At 44.0% G+C, this 19,221-nt stretch overlaps 1 long non-coding RNA gene across 1 annotated transcript in view; it reads right to left on the reverse strand.

The window, feature by feature from the left end:
* LOC120918981 overlaps positions 1 to 17,136 on the reverse strand; it is a 29,254-nt gene extending 12,118 nt beyond the window's left edge. The window contains exon 1 of the long non-coding RNA XR_005744491.1: positions 16,703 to 17,136. This is a non-coding gene — a long non-coding RNA (uncharacterized LOC120918981). The remainder of the gene's footprint in view (positions 1 to 16,702) is intronic.
* Between the last annotated feature and the right edge of the window lie 2,085 nt (positions 17,137 to 19,221).

The following is a 19,221-nucleotide window of genomic DNA, read 5'->3' on the forward strand; positions in this document are numbered from 1 at the left end:
TGTGGTAATGAATTCACAGAACATTTGCCAGCCTTTGTAATTCCAAGGAAAAAATGATAATGGCATATAAAGCAGCATGGGTGGGTCATTTTAGGCTAACTTTTTTTAAGCACAGTGCAAACCAAATTCAGTACAACGTAGTTGCAGAACTCTGATCTTAAGTGCACACAAAGGCAGAGCAAACTTTAAGGGCCCATTCACTGTGTTTAAAATGCACTGCAGTTGCGTTCTGTTAAATCGGAGTTCACCCCAAAAATGGAACTTCCCCTTTTCGGAACCCTCCCCCCCTCCGGTGTCACATTTGGCACCTTTCGGGGGGGGGGGGGGCAGATACCTATGTAATCCAGGTATTTTCTCCCGCTTCCAGGCATAGATGGCTGCAGTATCCACGGCGATCTATGCCATGTCTGGCCTCTCTCCTCCGCCCCCCTCTCTGTCTTCTGAGAGACACACAGGTCCCAGAAAACAGCAGGGACCAGTGGGATCGCGCAGCGCGACTGGCACATGCACATTAGGGAACCAGGCTGTAAAGCCGCAAGGCTTCACTTCCTGATTCCCTTAGCGAAGATGGCGGTGCCTCCACCCGAGAGCCAATGGACAGATCGGCTTCAGGTGCCGATATTGCAGGTACCCTGGACAGGTAAGTGTCCATATTTGAAAAGTCAGCAGCTGCAGTATTTGTAGCTGCTGACTTTAAAAAAAAATTGGTGGAACTTCGCTTTAAGTTAACGACACCCCCCAAAAAGCTTCCTCACGTCTCACCTACCCTGTCCGGCTCCAGTACTTCCCAGCAGTGAAGGTGGCTCTGTCTGTTTCTATCACTTGCAGGGAGATCATTGGTTGGCATCTGTGCACCCCAGCACAGATTGGGTTCATAGTACAGCTTACCATGCGATGCCCTATCCCACATTGCACCTGCATCTGCATCTCCCTTGTCCCCACCATGAGTGCAGGACAGGTAGGGATCTGTGAGAGTGGCTAAGAGGAAAGCTATCCTTGTTAACACAGAAGGCTTCTGTGTTTACAAGTGACATTGGTGTGTGAAGGGTGAGAGCTGGATGTGGCAGAATGGAGTTCCACCACGTTCTCGCTGTAAAATAATCCCTGGGTGCGTGGGTCACATGATATAGCCTGACAGGCCTGATTCCTTCCACAGGGCTTGTGTTTGACACATGTGGTCTAAGTGATCTGAGCTGAAGTTAAGCCCTTTCTGTCCATTTAGATAGTGCAGCATGGCTTACGTATGTGCAGTGGGGAGCAGGCTGTGAAGCTGTAAGGGCTTCCCAAAGCTAACATTGAAGGAAAGCACTGGAATAGAAGACCGTTGAAGAACTGGCCCGGGTGAGGACTGCATTGGATCCCTGGACTGGCAAGTTTCTGTTTATTAGAAATCAGTATCTGCAGTTTTTGTAGCTGCTGACTAGAAACCTGACTGTAGCTCCTCTTTAAGATTTGTTTTACCCTCTGTCATGAAGGTGTTAAGGATCATCCTAAATTCCTAGAAGATGGTGAATGGATCTTTACAAGTGAAAGATGGTGGGGTTGATTTACTAATAGTGAGCTGTGTTTCCTTCAATCATCCAGTCATATGCAAGCAAAATTCTTTTTTTTCTGTTTCACATATCTTTCTCCAGAGACAGAATGTCTGAAAGGAAACAGTTTCTGCTTTGCCATCCTTACTGGCAAACGTGTATATTTTAATAAACTGTCTCTCTACTTTTTGTTACATATGCCAATCCCCACTGTCTCTGAGGGAAAGAGGAGCGCCGCCGACATAGACCGAGCCGAGTGTACTGTGTACTCGGCTAGGCTCGGCTCTGCTCGCAGTCATGCCCAGTACTGCCTCCTTGCCTTTACGTCCCGTCATTGGAGCGGTGTTGTGTCCATCATAGGAGTCGGGGCGGGACTGAATACACAGGACATCCGGCTCAGTGTATCTCGGCAGCGCTAAATTTAAAAACACATCATGCTGCAATTTTGGGCAAGGTGCAGATGGACACTTATAAGGCTGCAGATGGACGCTGTGCAAGCCTGCAAATGGACGCTGTGCAAGCCTGCAGATGGACGCTGTGCAAGCCTGCAGATGGGCGCTGTGCAAGCCTGCAGATGGACGCTGTGCAAGGCTGCAGATGGATGCTGTGCAAGGCTGCAGATGGATGCTGGGCAAGGCTGCAGATGGATGCTGTGCAAGGCTGCAGATGGACGCTGTGCAAGGCTGCAGATAAATGCTGGGCAAGGCTGCAGATGGATGCTGTGCAAGGCTGCAGATGGACGCTGTGCAAGGCTGCAGATAAATGCTGGGCAAGGCTGCAGATGGATGCTGTGCAAGGCTGCAGATGGATGCTGGGCAAGGCTGCAGATGGATGCTGTGCAAGGCTGCAAATGACACTTTGCTACAATGTAAAGTAGTGAGTGTGCAGCTTGTATAACAGTGTAAATTTGCTGTCCCCTCAAAATATCTCAACACACAGCCATTAATGTCTAAACTGCTGGCAACAAAAGTGAGTACACCCCTAAGTGAAAATGTCCAAATTGGGGCAAAAGTGGCAATATTGTGTGTGGCCACCATTATTTTCCAGCACTGCCTTAACCCTCTTGGGTATGGAGTTCTCCATGAGCTTCACAGGTTGCCGCTGGAGTCCTCTCTTAACACCTCACCTTTTTTCAACACATACAGGGGAGCTACCCAGGTCTAATTTAGGGGCAATTAAAGAATTATCACCAGTTATCAAATTAAGAAACTGGCAGAATTTAAGGTCAACTCTGAGCTGGCGTACAAACGTATAATGGTGGGAAACTGTCATGTACAGTATGTGATAGTTTCCTGCACAGAGCCCTAACCCCATTCATGGAGATAACCCGGGCCAAAAGCATGTAAACCACAGGATATAGGTGATGTCATTACCCAAATATTGTAATATTTGGGAATTGACTTGTCACTAGGTGCGCTGAGCCTGATGGGGAACTAAAAGACTAGTTCTGCATCCAGCCCATTTTATTTTTGATTGACAGCACACAGTAGTAGGTTGATTTAGATCGAAAGTAAAGCTGACCTGATGGGGAATCAAGAGAATATTTCCCCATCAAGTCAGCTTTACTTTTTATCTAAATCCACCTACTGTTCACCCCTAGTACCCCTAGAACCCCTTGGTCATATGCCTGTCAGCAGGGCTTTTTTTCAGGGGGAACTTGGGCGAACTCAGTTCCACCACCTTTGGCTCAGACCCTTTGGTGCCTGCTCACCACAATCACTTGTAAACACCGAAGTCTGGTTTCTGTGTTTACAAGTGACAGCATTGTAACCCCCTGAACTCTGCACTCTGTATGTAATGCAATTTTGGTATTTAATGCCCCTTTAAGACCCTTCTACTGTTTGTGAAATCTGAACGGGTCGTGATTGAGTTCCTGCACCTATTTTCTGAGAAAAAAAGCTCTGCCTGTCAGTGTGAAGGGTGCAATGGTCAGGAAGAGAGGGTAGGAGTGCACTGAGTGTCCAGAGAAGTGCATGAATCTGACACATGTTATGCACTGATGGAATTTTATCCCAAACCGCTAAAGTTTTCTTTTAAGCACATTCCTCCAACTTATGGCACAGGGATTCTACTGACCAGATTCTGCAATGATCCCTATTTTTCATATATTAATATTTTGATTATTAACTACTTGCCGACCGCGCACCGTCATAATACGGCGGCAGGTCGGCTCTCCCAGGCGAGAGCCCGTAGCTATACGTCCTGCGCGTGAACGGCGATGGGGCGCGCGCGCGCGCCCCCCCGCCGTTCCCGATGATCAGATTTGTTTCAGAACTGATCAATCACCAGGTCCAGGCCAATAAAATCTGGCCTGGACCTGGTGATCACACTAACCAATGGTTGTCTTCCCCTGGCAATGTTTTGTAAACATTGGCAGGGGAAGTACTGCTCTCTCCCTCATGTTGGTCTTTCCGTTCCAGACCGAGAGGGAGAGAGCATCTGAAACGTGAGTTGCACAACACTACTCTAACACCAGGTCACATAGGCACACATTTAACCCCCTGATCACCCCCTGATCACCCCCCAAATTAACCCATTCACTGCCTGTCACTGTGTCACCCAGTACAGCGATCAGATTTTTTTTTGATCGCTGTACTAGTGTCATTAGTGACAAAAATAAGTGTTTAGGTAATCAGTCTTAGGCCATAAAAAGTCTAGGGACCCCCCCTAACCCCCCCCCAATAAAGGTTTAACCCCCCCCTTAACCCCCTTTAACCCCCTTCATTACCCCCTGTCACCAGTGATCACAGTATAAGTGTCACAGGTGACGCAGTTTAGTTTGTTTATTTTCTATAGCATCATTAAATAAAGTTTTAACCCCCTGATCGCCCGGCGTGTGATAAAAGTTTGGTTTTAGCGCCAGATAGGGTCTGCGTCGCCCCAGGCAGCGTCAGATTAGTGCCAGTAGCGCTAACACCCACGCACGCACCATACGCCTCCCTTTAGTGGTATAGTATCTGATCGGATCGATACCTGATCTGATCAGATCTATACTAGCGTCCCCTGCAGTTTAGGGTTCCCAAAAACGCATTGTTAGCGGGATCAGCCCAGATACCTGCTAGCACCTGCGTTTAGCCCCTTCGCCCAGCCCAACCCACCGAAGTGCAGTATCGATCGATCGATCACTGACACAAAACACAAAAACACATAACTGCAGCGTTCGCAGAGTCAGGCCTGATCTCTGCGATCGCTAACAGTTTTTTTGGTAGCGCTTGACTCAGTCGCTAACAGGTCAGGTGCTTTTTTGCCTGTGAATCTCACCACTGTACCCCTAAATTTAGAGCCCAAAATGGCAAATCGATGGTACAGTGATGAAGAGGCCTACTTGTTTATGAGCCTGACAGATAGTGATGAGGAGGTCACGCATCTGTCAAATTCTTGCTCAGAATACGATCCTGTAGACGACAGTGGCTCCCTGACAGATAGCTCTGACGACGGAGTTGTGGTCCCTGCTAGGGTCAGGCGTACCAGACCCTGATCTTCTGCTGTCGCTGAGGTGCAAGAACCGCAGGGCTCTCGTATGGAGGAGAGAAGTACTAGCGCCGCTATTCCTTCTGGTGAACTGGCAAGCACCAGCGGCCTAGTACATCCTGGTCATATATCCAGCACTGCAGTAACACTTGGTGACGTGGCGAGTCCCATAAGTGCAGTTCAAGCTGGAGAGGTGGCAAGCACGAGTAGTGTCCCGCTGCCACCAAGAAGAAGACGACAAAGACAGGCCCGTCCCCATAGTACCCTTCCTGCTGCATTCGCCAATCCTGATTGGGTACCCACCACTTCTGCAGCACCCGTACTTCCCCCATTCACTGGCCAACCCGGAATTCAGGTGAATACAGTTGATTTTACGTCACTGGATTTTTATTCGCTGTATTTCACGGAAGATCTCTATAGATCTATTGTGGACCAAAGCAATTTGTACGCTGGTCAATTCATCGCCGCTAATCCCCAGCTGTCCCTTGCCAGAGATTGGAAGCCAATTACGGTTTCCGAATTTAAGATCTTTCTGGGCCTTTCCCTCATCATGGGCATTACTAAAAAGAGTGAGCTGCGGATGTATTGGTCCACGCACCCAGTTCACCATATGCCCATTTTCTCTGCCTCCATGGCCAGGACACGATACGAGCAGATCTTGCGGTTCATGCATTTTAGTGACAATGAACTCTGTCGTCCTCGGGGAGACCCTGAATTCGATCGGCTCTACAAAATTCGGCCCCTCGTAAACCACTTCAACGAACGGTTTGCAGCCTTGTATAATCCCCAACAAGTTGTCTGCGTTGATGAGTCCCTGATTAAGTTTTCTGGCCGCTTGTCATTCAAACAATTCCTTCCCAGCAAGCGTGCCAGATACGGGGTCAAGTTGTATAAGCTCTGTGACAGGGCAACAGGCTATACATCTAGCTTTATGGTTTACGAGGGAAAAGACAGTCACGTAGAGCCGGAGAATTGCCCTGATTACATAGGGAGCGCTGGTAGGATAGTGTGGGAATTGGTGTCACCCTTATTCGGAAAGGGGTACCACTTGTACGTGGACAATTATTACACAAGCGTGCCACTTTTTAGTCACCTTTTTGATTATGGAATTGGCGCATGTGGCACCGTGCGACCTAATCGCCGGGGCATCCCCCAACGGCTTGTAGAATCCCGTCTTAGTCGGGGGGAGAGAGCCTGCTTACGGTGTAATAATTTGTTAGCAGTGAAGTGGAGGGATTCACGGAATGTTTTCGTTATGTCCTCGCTTCACGCAGACACGGCAGTCCAAATTCCTACGGCGACTGGTTTTGTGGAGAAACCCCTCTGTATCCACGAGTACAACCTTAACATGGGAGGGGTGGACCTCAATGACCAGTTGTTGGCGCCGTACCTAATTGCCCGGAGGTCCAAACGCTGGTACAAAAAAGTATCAGTGTATTTGTTTCAATTGGCTTTGCTGAACGCTCATGTGCTATACAGAGCTTCAGGACGGACTGGATCCTTCCTAAAATTCCAGGAAGAGATCGTCGAAGCCCTTCTGTTTCCAGATGGTGCTGTGCCCCACCTTCCCAACGCAAATGCAGTGAGCCGGCTGTATGAGAGGCATTTTCCTTTTGTCCTCGCTGGTACCCCTACCATAAAAACCCCCCAAAAAAGATGTCGTGTCTGCAGCAAACTCGGATTTAGGCGTGACACCCGCTTTTATTGTCCCGACTGTCCTGACCAACCTGGTCTCTGCATTGGTGTATGTTTCAAACGCTACCACACACTAGTTCAGTTTTAGCGTAGGGTACAGCACCACACAGTCCTAGGCACACCAACACAGGGTCTCGGAATATGTGATGGCCATCACATTTTGAGAGACCATAATCTGCAACGTTCAGTTTATAGTTTTCATAAAAGTGAAAAAAAGTAGAAAAAAAATAAAAAAACACACAAAAACACAAAAAAAATATAAAATAAAAAATCCAAAAATAGTTGTGGTTGTATTTTTCTCCTCTCTTTATTGTTCTCTTATGTTCACTCTCTACTGTCCACTCACTATTGTTCTATATCTATTCTCTCTATTTTTACAATGTTTTATTGTATTTGCTTTGCAGGTATGGTATGTTATACTGTAATGTTTGTTTTATTGTTAACCATCATTTGCTTAGCAGGTACGCTATTCAGTTGCATCGCGGATTTATTTAGCGTGACAGCAACAGCGTTTGCTCCCACGATATATAAAGCCGCGACTCCAACGCTGTAGGAGGTGATTTCACCACCACAGTTAAAAAAAGAGCATATATGCCGAAGCATGGGGGCATTAGGGGCGGAGGAGCGATTTTGCTCCTAATGCCGCGTACATACGGTCGAAATTCCGACGGAGGCTTGCCCGTGGAAAAGTTCGACCGTGTGTACGCGGCATAACTTTTTTTGCGGGAGGATGCCCCCATGCTTCGGCATATATATTTTTTAGGCACAGGTTGCGTTAAAAAATGTTTTTTTTTTTTTTTGATATTTGCTTTGCAGGTATGGTATGGTAAGATCTTACTGTTAAAATAAAATGTAATGTTACTTTGTTATAATGTTAACCATCATTTGCTTAGCAGGTACGCCATTCAGTTGCAGCGCGGATTTATTTAGCGTGACAGCAACAGCGTTTGCTCCCACGATACATAAAGCCGCGACTCCAACACTGTGGGAGGTGATTTCACCACCACAGTTAAAAAAAGAGCATATATGCCGAAGCATGGGGGCATTAGGGGCGGAGGAGCGATTTTGCTCCTAATGCCGCGTACATACGGTCGAAATTCCGTCGGAAGCTTGCCCGTGGAAAAGTCCGACCGTGTGTATGCGCCATAACTTTTTATGCGGCGTACATACGTGTGTGAGCGGCATAACTTTTTTGCGGGAGGATGCCCCCATGCTTCGGCATATATAAATGGTGCATGTATGCCCATCATTAGAAGTGGGTGGATGAAGGGAGGTATTCTAATGGTGGGCATACCCACCGATCAGGCTGCATGAAAAAAAAAAAAGATTACAATACATGTCCAACAAGAACCATCAACGTATGGTATGTTGCTGGACTTTGAATGGTTATACCAGAATGATGCCTGCGGGTTTAGGTATCATCTTGGTATCATTCTTTTCAGCCAGCGGTCGGCTTTCATGTAAAAGCAGTCCTAGCGGCTAATTAGCCTCTAAACTGCTTTTACAAGCAGTGGGAGGGTATGTCCCCTCCCCGGATATAAACTGCGCCATTGGGAAAGTGGGAAAACATTTTATCACACCGATCTTGGTGTGGTCAGATGCTTTAAGGGCAGAGGAGAGATCTAGGGTCTAATAGACCCCAATTTTTTCAAAAAAGAGTACCTGTCACTAACTATTGCTATCATAGGGGATATTTACATGCCCTAAGATGGCAATAAAAATTATAAAAATAATAAAAAAAAGTAAGGAAAAGTTTAAAATAAAATTAAAAAAGCAAATTAAATAATAATAAAATAAAAAAAAAAAAAAAAGCACCCCTGTCCCCCCCTGCTCTTGCGCAAAGGCGAACGCAAGCGTCGGTTTGGCGTCATATGTAAACAGCAATTGTACCATGCATGTGAGGTATCACCGCGAAGGTCAGATCGAGGGCAGTAATTTTAGCAGTAGACCTCCTCTGTAAATCTAATATGGTAACCCGTAGAGGCTTTTAAAGGCTTTTAAAAATGTATGTAGTTTGTCGCCACTGCGCATTTGTGCGCAATTTTAAAGCATGTCGTGTTTGGTATCTATGTACTCGGCCTAAGATCATCTTTTTTATTTCATCATTTCAACATTTGGGCAATATAGTGTGTTTTAGTGCATTAACATAAAAAAATATGTATTTTTGCCCAAAAAAATGCATTTGAAAAATCGCTGCGCAAATACTGCGTGGTAAAAAAAAATGCAACACCCACCATTTTAATCTGTAGGGCCTTTGCTTTAAAATAATATATAATGTTTGGGGGTTCAACTTAACTTTCTTGCAAAAAAATAATATGTTTTTATGTAAACAAACAGTGTCAGAAAGGGCTTTTTCTTCAAGTGGTTAGAAGAGTGGGTAATGTGTGACATAAGCTTCTAAATGTTGTTCATAAAATGCCAGGACAGTTCAAAACCCCCCCAAATGACCCCATTTTGGAAAGTAGACACCCCAAGCTATTTGCTGAGAGGCATCTCGAGTCCATGGAATATTTTATATTTTGACACAAGTTGTAGGAAAGAGAATTATTATTATTTTATTTTATTTTTTTTGCACAACGTTGTCACTAAATGATATATTGCTCAAACATGCCATGGGCATATGTGGAATTACACCCCAAAATACATTCTGCTGCTTCTCCTGAGTACGGGGATACCACATGTGTGAGACTTTTTGGGAGCCTAGCCGCGTACGGGACCCCAAAAACCAATCACCACCTTCAGGCTTTCTAAGGGTGTAAATTTTTGATTTCACTCCTCACTACCTATCACAGTTTCGGAGGCCATGGAATGCCCAGATGGCACAAAACCCCCCCAAATGACCCCATTTTGGAAAGTAGACACCCCAAGCTATTTGCTGAGAGGTATGTTGAGTATTTTGCAGATCTTGCTTTTTGTCACAAAGATTTGAAAATTGAAAAAAGAAAAAAAATATATATATATATATCTTTCTTCATTTTCAAAAATAAATGAGCGCTGTAAAATACTCACCATGCCTCTCAGCAAATAGCTTGGGGTGTCTACTTTCCAAAATGGGGTCATTTGGGGGGGTTGTGTGCCATCTGGGAATTCCATGGCCTCCGAAACTGTGATAGGCAGCGAGGAGTGAAATCAAAAATTTGCGCCCTTAGAAATCCTGAAGGCGTTGCTTGGTTTTCGGGGCCCCGTACGCGGCTAGGCTCCCGAAAAGTCCCACACATGTGGTATCCCCGTACTCAGGAGAAGCAGCAGAATGTATTTTGGGGTGCAATTCCACATATAACCATGGCATGTGTGAGCAATATATCATTTAGTGACAACTTTGTGCAAAAAAAAAAAAAAAAAAAAAAGTTTGTCATATTCCAGCAACTGGTGGCAAGATATAAAATATTCCATGAACTCAAAATGCCTCTCAGAAAATAGCTTGGGGTGTCTACTTTCCAAAATGGGGTCATTTGGGGGGGTTGTGTGCCATTTTGGCCTTTTATGGCCTTCAATACTGTGATAGGTAGTGATCGGTAGTGAGGAGTGAAATCAAAAATGTATGCCCTTAGAAATCCTGAAGGCCGTGCTTGGTTTTCGGGGTCCCGTACGCGGCTAGGCTCCCAAAAAGTCCCACACATGTGGTATCCCCGTACTCAGGAGAAGCTGCAGAATGTATTTTGGGGTGTAATTCCACATATGCCCATGGCATGTGTGAGCAATATATCATTTAGTGACAACTTTGTGCAAAAAAAAAATATTTTTTCATATTCCCGCAACTTGTGGCAAAATATTAAATATTCCATGGACTCAACATGCCTCTCAGCAAATAGCCTGGGGTGTCTACTTTCCAAAATGGGGTCATTTGGGGGGGGTTTGTGCTATTTGGGCATTTTATGGCCTTCAAAACTGTGATAGGTAGTGAGGAGTGAAATAAAAAATTTGCGCCCTTAGAAATCCTGAAGGCGATGCTTGGTTTTCGGGGTCCCGTACGCGGCTAGACTCGCAAAAAGTCACACACATGTGGTATCCCCGTACTCAGGAGAAGCAGCAGAATGTATTTTGGGGTGCAATTCCACATATAACCATGGCATGTATGAGCAATATATGATTTAGTTACAACTTTTTGTAATTTATTTTTTCTTTTTTTTTTTTGTCATTATTCAATCACTTGGTACAAAAAAAAAAAAATATTCAGTGGGCTCAATATGCCCCTCAGCAGATTTCTTGGGGTGTCTACTTTCCAAAATGGGGTCATTTGGGGGGATTTTGTGCTATTTGGGCATTTTATGGCCTTCAAAACTGTCTTAGGTAGTGAGAAGTGAAATCAAAAATTTGCGCCCTTAGAAATCCTGAAGGCGGTGCTTGATTTTCGGGGCCCCGTACGTGGTTGGGCTCCCAAAAAGTCTCACACATGTGGTATCCCCGTACTCAGGAGAAGCAGGAGAATGTATTTTGGGGTGCAATTCCACATATAACTATGGCATGTGTGAGCAATATATCATTTAGTGACAACTTTTTGTAATTTCTTTTTTTTTTTTTTTTTTTGTCATTATTCAATCACTTGTTACAAAAAAATAAAAATATTCAATGGACTCAACATGCCTTTCAGCAGGTTCCTTGGGGTGTCTACTTTCCAAAATGGGGTCATTTGGGGGGGGTTTTGTACTTCCCTGCTATTTTAGCACCTCAAGAATTGAGATAGGCAGTCATAAAATAAAAGCTGTGTAAATTCCAGAAAATGTACCCTAGTTTGTAGATGCTATAACTTTTGCGCAAACCAATAAATATACGCTTATTGGCATTTTTTTTACTAAAGACATGTGGCTGAATACATTTTGGCCAAAATGTATGACTAAAATTGAGTTTGTTCGATTTTTCTTATAACAAAAAGTAGAAAATATCATTTTTTCTCAAAATGTTCGCTCTTTTTCCGTTTATATCGCAAACATTAAAAATCGCAGAGGCAATCAAATACCATCAAAAGAAAGCTCTATTTGTGGGAAAAAAAGGACGCAAATTTTGTTTGGGTACAACATTGTATGGCCGCGCAATTACCAGTTAAAGCAGCGCAGTGGAAAATTGTAAAAACACCTCTGGTCTTAAGGCTGACAAATGGTCCGGTGGGAAAGTGGTTAAAAATGTAGAATGTGTTCACGGGGAGGGAATTTTTACCTAGCTTAGTGAATGAGTAGAAGTTAAATTAAAATTCACTTCCCAGTCATGTGCAAAGAAAGTCAAATTTTTGCCTATACATGATAGGATGCGTAAAGTCAGCACAGCTTCACCTCATTCAATAAGCTAAAGCGGGCCATACATGCAGAGATATTTACTCTTTGGGTGGCCCCTGGGTGGCAACACCCAAATCAAGAAAGGTAAAATTTTCATACAAAGCTTACCAAATTTTCATACACATTTTTGCCAAAATTGTTGGCTACATACCACCTGCGTCCAATAAAACGCAGGCTATGTTTGAGTGGCAGCTGCCAGAATACAATAGCCTGAACAGGAAGATTTGTCCATCTGTGCAGTTTAGCGTTGAGAGAGGAATCTGTTAAGCCTCGTACACACGACCGAGGAACTTGACGGGCGAAACACATCGTTTTGCTCGTCGAGTTCCTTATGAAGCCATCAAGAAACTCGACAAGCCAATTTTCTCCATTCCCGTCAAGGAAATAGAGAACATGCTCTATTTTTGGCTCGTCGAGTTTCTCGACTGTTTCCTCGACGAAAATGTGCACACGACCGGTTTCCTCTGCAAAAAAATATCTCCCAGCAAGTTTCTTGCTGGTTTTTGCCGAGAAACTCGGTCGTGTGTACAAGGCTTTATATTTCTTTCGTTCAGCTTAGGTTGGATATATTTTTTATTTGAATTTTTTTCAGTTTTTGAAAATCAAAACATGTAGGGATACATAAAATAGAAAACAGGAAGGGTAAAAAGTTGTAACAAATGTCAAATCTTTCGTTCAGCTTAAAGTGATTGTAAACCCTTACAGACCACTTTATGCTACAGGAAAGCCTATATTAAGGCTTACCTGTAGCTACCCAGGATATCTCTTAAACCTGCACCGTTTAGAAGATATCCCCTGTCCCCTGCATGTGCCGATGTCATCGGCACATACGCACTGGGGCAAACTGAAGCAATGGCACGTATGTGCCATTGCTTCAGTGAGTGTGCCGTTACCGGCGGCTAATTTTATCGCAGCTCTGGACAATCACAGAGCAGGAGCCGCGATAGCGGGAAGTAACCCCTGGGAGAGATGTCGCTGGCCGGAGGGGGGTACAAGGACCTCTGCGGGGGCTTCGATGTAAGGTAAGTAATTCATAATGCGCTAGTATGCTATGCAGGGTTTTTTGTTTTTTTGGTTTGTTTTTTTCCAAGGGTTTATAACCACTTTAAATGTTGAACAAAAAAGCTCTATGGGGTGTATTTACTAAAGGCATATAGACTGTGCACTTTGCAAGTGCATTTGCCCACTTTTTCCTTAGTAAATGTAATGTGGAAAAGCTTCACTTTGTAAGAAATACCCAATCAGGTGTAAGGAAAATGAAAAACAAGCATTTTGTTTAAACATGATTGGATGATGGAAATCAGCAGAGCGTTATCACAATTACTAAGCTATGGGGGAAAATTAGTGCAAGTGCACTTGCAAAGTGCACAGCCCATTTGCCTTAAGGAAATTAAACCCAAATGGCTTAAAGCCAGAGGTGAGCAGAATTATCAGGTTATGCTCACTTGATCCTTCAATCCTCTGGAAAACGCTGCTCCCTCTTGGTACATAGGTGGACTGTTCCTGGTCCATGGAGCCTGCTCTGGGTGTGATGATGTCAGGAACAGTCCACTATTCAAGATCACTGCAATACAGGGGTACAAGTCTGGTATTGTGCTGGGAGGATCAGAGGATCAGGTAAGTATATCCCCTACTCTCCTCAGCCCTATATAAAAAGAAGCAGTTAGCCAATGCAGTGCATACACAGCCCCACTGCATGGAAAAAAAAGTTGTCCAGTTGGGCTTTAAAGTGGTATTAATGTGATTGTTAACCCACAGGGTTAAATTGATATTATCCTCTCGGTTGATTCATGTAATGTTCCCCTGTGACTGTGCTTTATAAAAAATTCAGCAATATACCTGTTTCAGAGCGCGATCGGCGCTTACATGACCCACCAGCTCTCTCTTCTCTCGGCCTGATAGCTGCAGTGGGCGTGGTCAAGGATCCCCCCCGCTGATGTCAGTCAGGAGGGGAGGAGGAGTGAGGCAGCCCCACCCTCTGCAGCTGTCATGTGAAAGAGGAGATAGGCAGTGGATCATGTGAGCGTCAATCTATGCTCAGTAAACAGGTATATAGCTGCATTTTTTATAAAGCACAGTCACTGGGGGAACTTAACATGAATCAACCAAGAGGATAATGTAAATGTAACCCTAATTTGAGCAGCAGGAGGGGAGGTAGGGCACGGACACAGAGCTGACAGGCAGGGAAGGGAGGGGGGAGAGGATGAAGGAGAGCACAGAAGAGAGACAGGGGACACAGCAGATGACGGAAGCATGTAAGCTGACCACAGTGTCAGGGCTCAGCAGCCATGATATATTGTGGTCAGTTTAGAAAGAAAGTTTAGAAAGGGGAGGGCATAAACTGGCAGAATCAACAAGGGAATTTCAGGTTTTACAGGGGGCCAAATGACACAGCACAAGTACTGTGCAGTATAACATGCTTTAAAGAAACAGGATCTTTTTTTTTTTTTTACGTTAACAAACACTTTAAATCAAACACCAAAAGTGTAATATACTGCAGCTTGCTAATCCTTAGATGTTGTGACTGCATTTGTTTTCTTTTTTAGAATTTTTTTTTTCCTTTTTTCACCTGGTAATCCAACCAGCAACAAACTTCCTGTCCTAATGTGTCTCCATTCTGTATGGAGGAGCAACAGAGACTCCTTTAGACAGCAGCATTGTCAGTCTGGGGAGAGGCTATTGTTAGATGCACTAGCAGATTTAGGTGGACTTGACTAATAAATGAAAGCCAAACCCCAGCTAGCAATTTATAAGCAGTTACAGCAAAAAAATAAAAAAATAAAATCTCCTTGGGATAAAGATGTTACATAAATAAATAAAAGAGAATAGAGAGGTAGTGCTGCGCTGTGAATAGCACTACCTCTCTATTCTCTATTTGCTCTTGGTTTGATACACCACCCAGTGCAGCAGCTGTACCCCTCTCCCTTCCTCATTTCCCCACTCTTGTGGTAAGCGCGGTAATACTCACCCCATCACATAAATAAATAAAAGCTGTCTATTGTAAGCACCAGTCAGTGTCAGTGGTAAATTGTTCGTCTGAACCCTCTAAATGTCACATTTGCTGGACAGCTTGATCTGTTAAAGTAAGTTTTAAAAATAACAGACTGATTGGTTAGATCAGCAGGTGAAATAAAGGCAAAAAATACTAAAATAGAAAGCGAATGCAGCGACCACATCTAAGGAATGTAAGCTGCAATATATAACCTTGTTTTTGGGTTTAATACCGCTTTAAGTTTAAAATCATTCTTTAAACTGAACATGCTCTACGCCTTTAGTAAATCGAGCCCCCAAAATAGGTTTTGCAGTTGGATGGTGTATGCACTTTTAGTGACAATCCAATGCCTGTTATAGGGAAATACACAGCTTTTGTGGAAAACTGAAATAACTGAGATTGTTTTTTTTTTTTTTTTAAATCGCTGTTAAAGTGGAGGTTCACCCAAAAACTTAATTTTTAACATTAGATTGAGGCTCATTTTGTCAAGGGGAATCGGGTGTTTTTTTTTTCAAATCGAAGCAGTACTTACCGTTTTAGGCCCCGTACACACGACAGAGTTTCTCGGCAGAATTCAGCGAGAAACTCGGTCAGAGCTGGATTCTGCCGAGAAACTCTGTCGTGTGTACACTTTCGGCCCGATGGAGCCGCCGAGGAACTCGTCGAGAAAATAGAGAACATGTTCTCTATTTTCTCGTTGTTCTATGGGAGAACTCGGCCCGCCGAGCTCCTCGGCGGCTTCAGGGCTGAACTCGCCGAGGAACTCGATGTGTTTGGCACGTCGAGTTCCTCGGCCGTGTGTACGGGGCCTCAGAGATAGATCTTCTCCGCCGCTTCCGGGTATGGGCTGCGGGACTGGGCGTTCCTATTTGATTGACAGGCTTCCGACGGTCGCATACATCGCGTCACGATTTTACGAAAGTAGCCGAACGTCGGTGCGCAGGCGCCGTATAGAGCCGCACCGACGTTCGACTTCTTTAGGAAAATCGTGACGCGATGTATGCGACCGTCGGAAGCCTGTCAATCAAATAGGAACGCCCAGTCCCGAAGACCATACCCGGAAGCCGCGGAGAAGATCTATCTCTAAAACGGTAAGTACTGCTTCGATTAAAAAAAAAACACCAGATTCCCCTTGACAAAATGAGCATCAATCTAATGTTAAAAATAGTTTTTCGGGTGAACTCCCGCTTTAAATTCACAAGTACTAGCTATCAAAAAATTACCAGTTATCTAGCCGCAACTGTTTAAACAGCACCTGATGCCAGAACTGTGTTCTCATACACGACAGCTTCACGTATACTATAGTTCAGCTTGTAAAATATGGAACAAACAAGCATCACTAGAGAGGGATCAGTTGTGTGTGTGCCAGAATATTAGTCTAATGCTGAGAAAAGAGGCCAAGCATTTGCTGGGTCACTTCTGGTATGTGGGTGGACAGCGAGATGGTTGGGTATGGCGCAGATATAACGAGCTTCATCAGTATCATTGCCTCCTGTTACCAGCAGTATTGTGCCTTTCAGCTGAGATCTCAGCTCTCAGCAGAGCGTGAATAAGGCTCTTCTCATTTGCCTTTTTTTTTTTTTCAGACAGCCTTTAGTGTAATCCCAGCAAGAAGCTGTTAAAACAATGTATCAAACCGCTGATCGATCGTAGAGTTAATTACAGACATGCACAATCAACACCAGTGTCGAAAGGAACAAACAAGAAAAAAAAAAAGCTATTTCAAGCACTAATGTACTCACCGATCACGTATTCCCTTGCGCAAAGGCGATGTGATAGTTAAATGCTTACAACAACGGCGATGTAGAAAAACATACATTAAGGGGGGGGATTTACTAGCCAATGAGCTTCTAGCTGTCATTTTCAAAGCTTAAATGAGCAAGCTGAAGATAGAAGCTGATTGGTTGCTATACACAGCTGTTCCAGATTCTGTCTGCTCCAGGCGATGTGATAGTTAAATGCTTACAACAACGGCGATGTAGAAAAACATACATTAAGGGGGGGATTTACTAGCCAATGAGCTTCTAGCTGTCATTTTCAAAGCTTAAATGAGCAAGCTGAAGATAGAAGCTGATTGGTTGCTATACACAGCTGTTCCAGATTCTGTCTGCTCCAGTTTTAGTAAATTAGCCCTATTGTATTGTACGTTCCAAGAAAATAATCCATTCTACTGACAGCTGAAAAAAAAAAAAAAGATCTATGATATTGCTAGGCAGCCCATACATTTTACAGTAAAAAAGAAAGGTGGATTTATAGCTGATAAAGCTCACCTGAACCGATTAATACATTTACATAAGCCCTAGAGGAAGGCTGGAAGAGAAGCAGCAGTAAAAATGATCTCTAGAATGAAAAATGGAGAAGAATAATAATAAAGAAAAAAAAACTGCTGCAGTGTGCTCTAACGGACGCTAGAGGGCGCTTTAAATCCACGATTGCAGAAGCCGCACGAGAAGTCCTTGCTGTATCTGTGCTCGAGCAGATCCAGTGATAATCTCCAATCAATTGAATGTATTGTATGAATTTGGAGCCAATATGAGATATTCACTAGAGGGAGAAGGCAGAGAAGGGAGATTTCACAGCATATTGCGTTCATAAAGCGTGACTTTTAATATCAAGGAATTGATTCAATCTTGTTTACTTAAATGTCGCAATGTCTGTAAATTGTTATCTGAAGTGTCCCCACCGAGCAGCATTATAATGAAACTTCCCTGGACATGGGATCATCACATCTATTATCTGCTGGGATCCAAAATACACCAGATCTGTCACCAATCAGGTCTGATCATCAGATGGCAGCATACACACACCGACTCCCCCCTCTGCCTGGGGACATTGGATATGAGGATGGACAGAAGAGCTAGCAATTCTCAATGACAGCCAAAGGAATGTGATGATTGCTATGAGTTAATGAAGCTTGTAGAAGGGATCCCCTATACAATGTCTTGTCAGTTGTCACATTAACCTTTGGTTGCACTTGCTGACCCTTAAAGTGACACTAAAGCCACCCATTTAACCCTTTTACGACTGCCCATCACATATGTGCATTGGCAGATGGTGGACTTTAGTACTCGCCTGCCCGCTGCGCTAATGTGGTTTTTATGCTGAGAGCTTACTCAGCACATATAGGGTAATCGGACCCTGCACTATGGTATGTTCTTTTTAGCTGCCTGCACTAAGGGTTCATTAGGGTGTGTACCATATATATATATATATATATATATATATATATATATATATATATATATATATATATATATATATATATATATATATATATATATATATATATACATATATATATATATATATATATATATATATATATATATATATATATATAAGTAGGGCAGAGGACAGTGTCAGTAGAGCAGAGATTGTTGTTAGTAGTTTATTTTTATAATGGTTTTATTATTATTATTTTTTTACATTTTTTGGGAGCCCCATTGGGGGGCTTTGGTAAAATATCAGTGGTCTAAACAGACCCCTGATGTTTCACTTTTGGGCCAGAGAAAGGGACTGAGGACCGAGATTCCCCAGTTCCCTTCTCTGCAGCCAAGCAGCAGGGGAAATCTGCACAGCACAGGGTGATTAGTGTGTGCCCAGGCAAAACCTGGCACACCCTGTGCGCACGCCTATGGAAGGGTTATTCTAATATCACTATCACCAATTCTGTGTGCACTCTCAGCACAGTTCTCGGTCCAGGCTACAGATCGTTAGCCAACGGGACTGGCTTTCGATTATTGGACCACGTAGACCAGGGGTCTCAAATTGGTGGCCCTCCAGCTCTGAGGCATGACGGGACTTGTAGTTCTGCAACAGCTGGATGGCCACCAGTTTGAGACCCCTGACTTAGAGAGTGGTCACATGATTGCCGATCCTTTCCACCTCCGAAACCTTCTGGACTGGGAGGTGCCAGGATGGGCAGGAAGGGGTTAAAACGGTTGTAAAGTCTTTTTTTTATTATTATTAAAATGAATAAGAGATTTTTACTTGCCTGCTCTGTGCAGTGTTATTGCACAGAGTGGCCCCTAAGACCCCTTTCAGACAGAGCAGAATCAGTTGATCAGATCAGCCTGCTCAGCGGTGGATCTCTCCACAGATCCCCACTAAGTAGGCAAATGACAGATCCGTGTCTGCTCCACTTATGCAGAGTGGACATGGACACAGCCCGCTGGTCTCTATGGGATTGCCGGATGGAAACTGACTGCCTGTCCGTTTCCATCCAACTGTCATCCAATCCGATGTTTTTAGTGTACCAGGT

The sequence above is a fragment of the Rana temporaria genome, chromosome 1 (assembly GCF_905171775.1).
Source record: "Rana temporaria chromosome 1, aRanTem1.1, whole genome shotgun sequence".
Taxonomy (NCBI): Eukaryota; Metazoa; Chordata; class Amphibia; order Anura; family Ranidae; genus Rana; species Rana temporaria.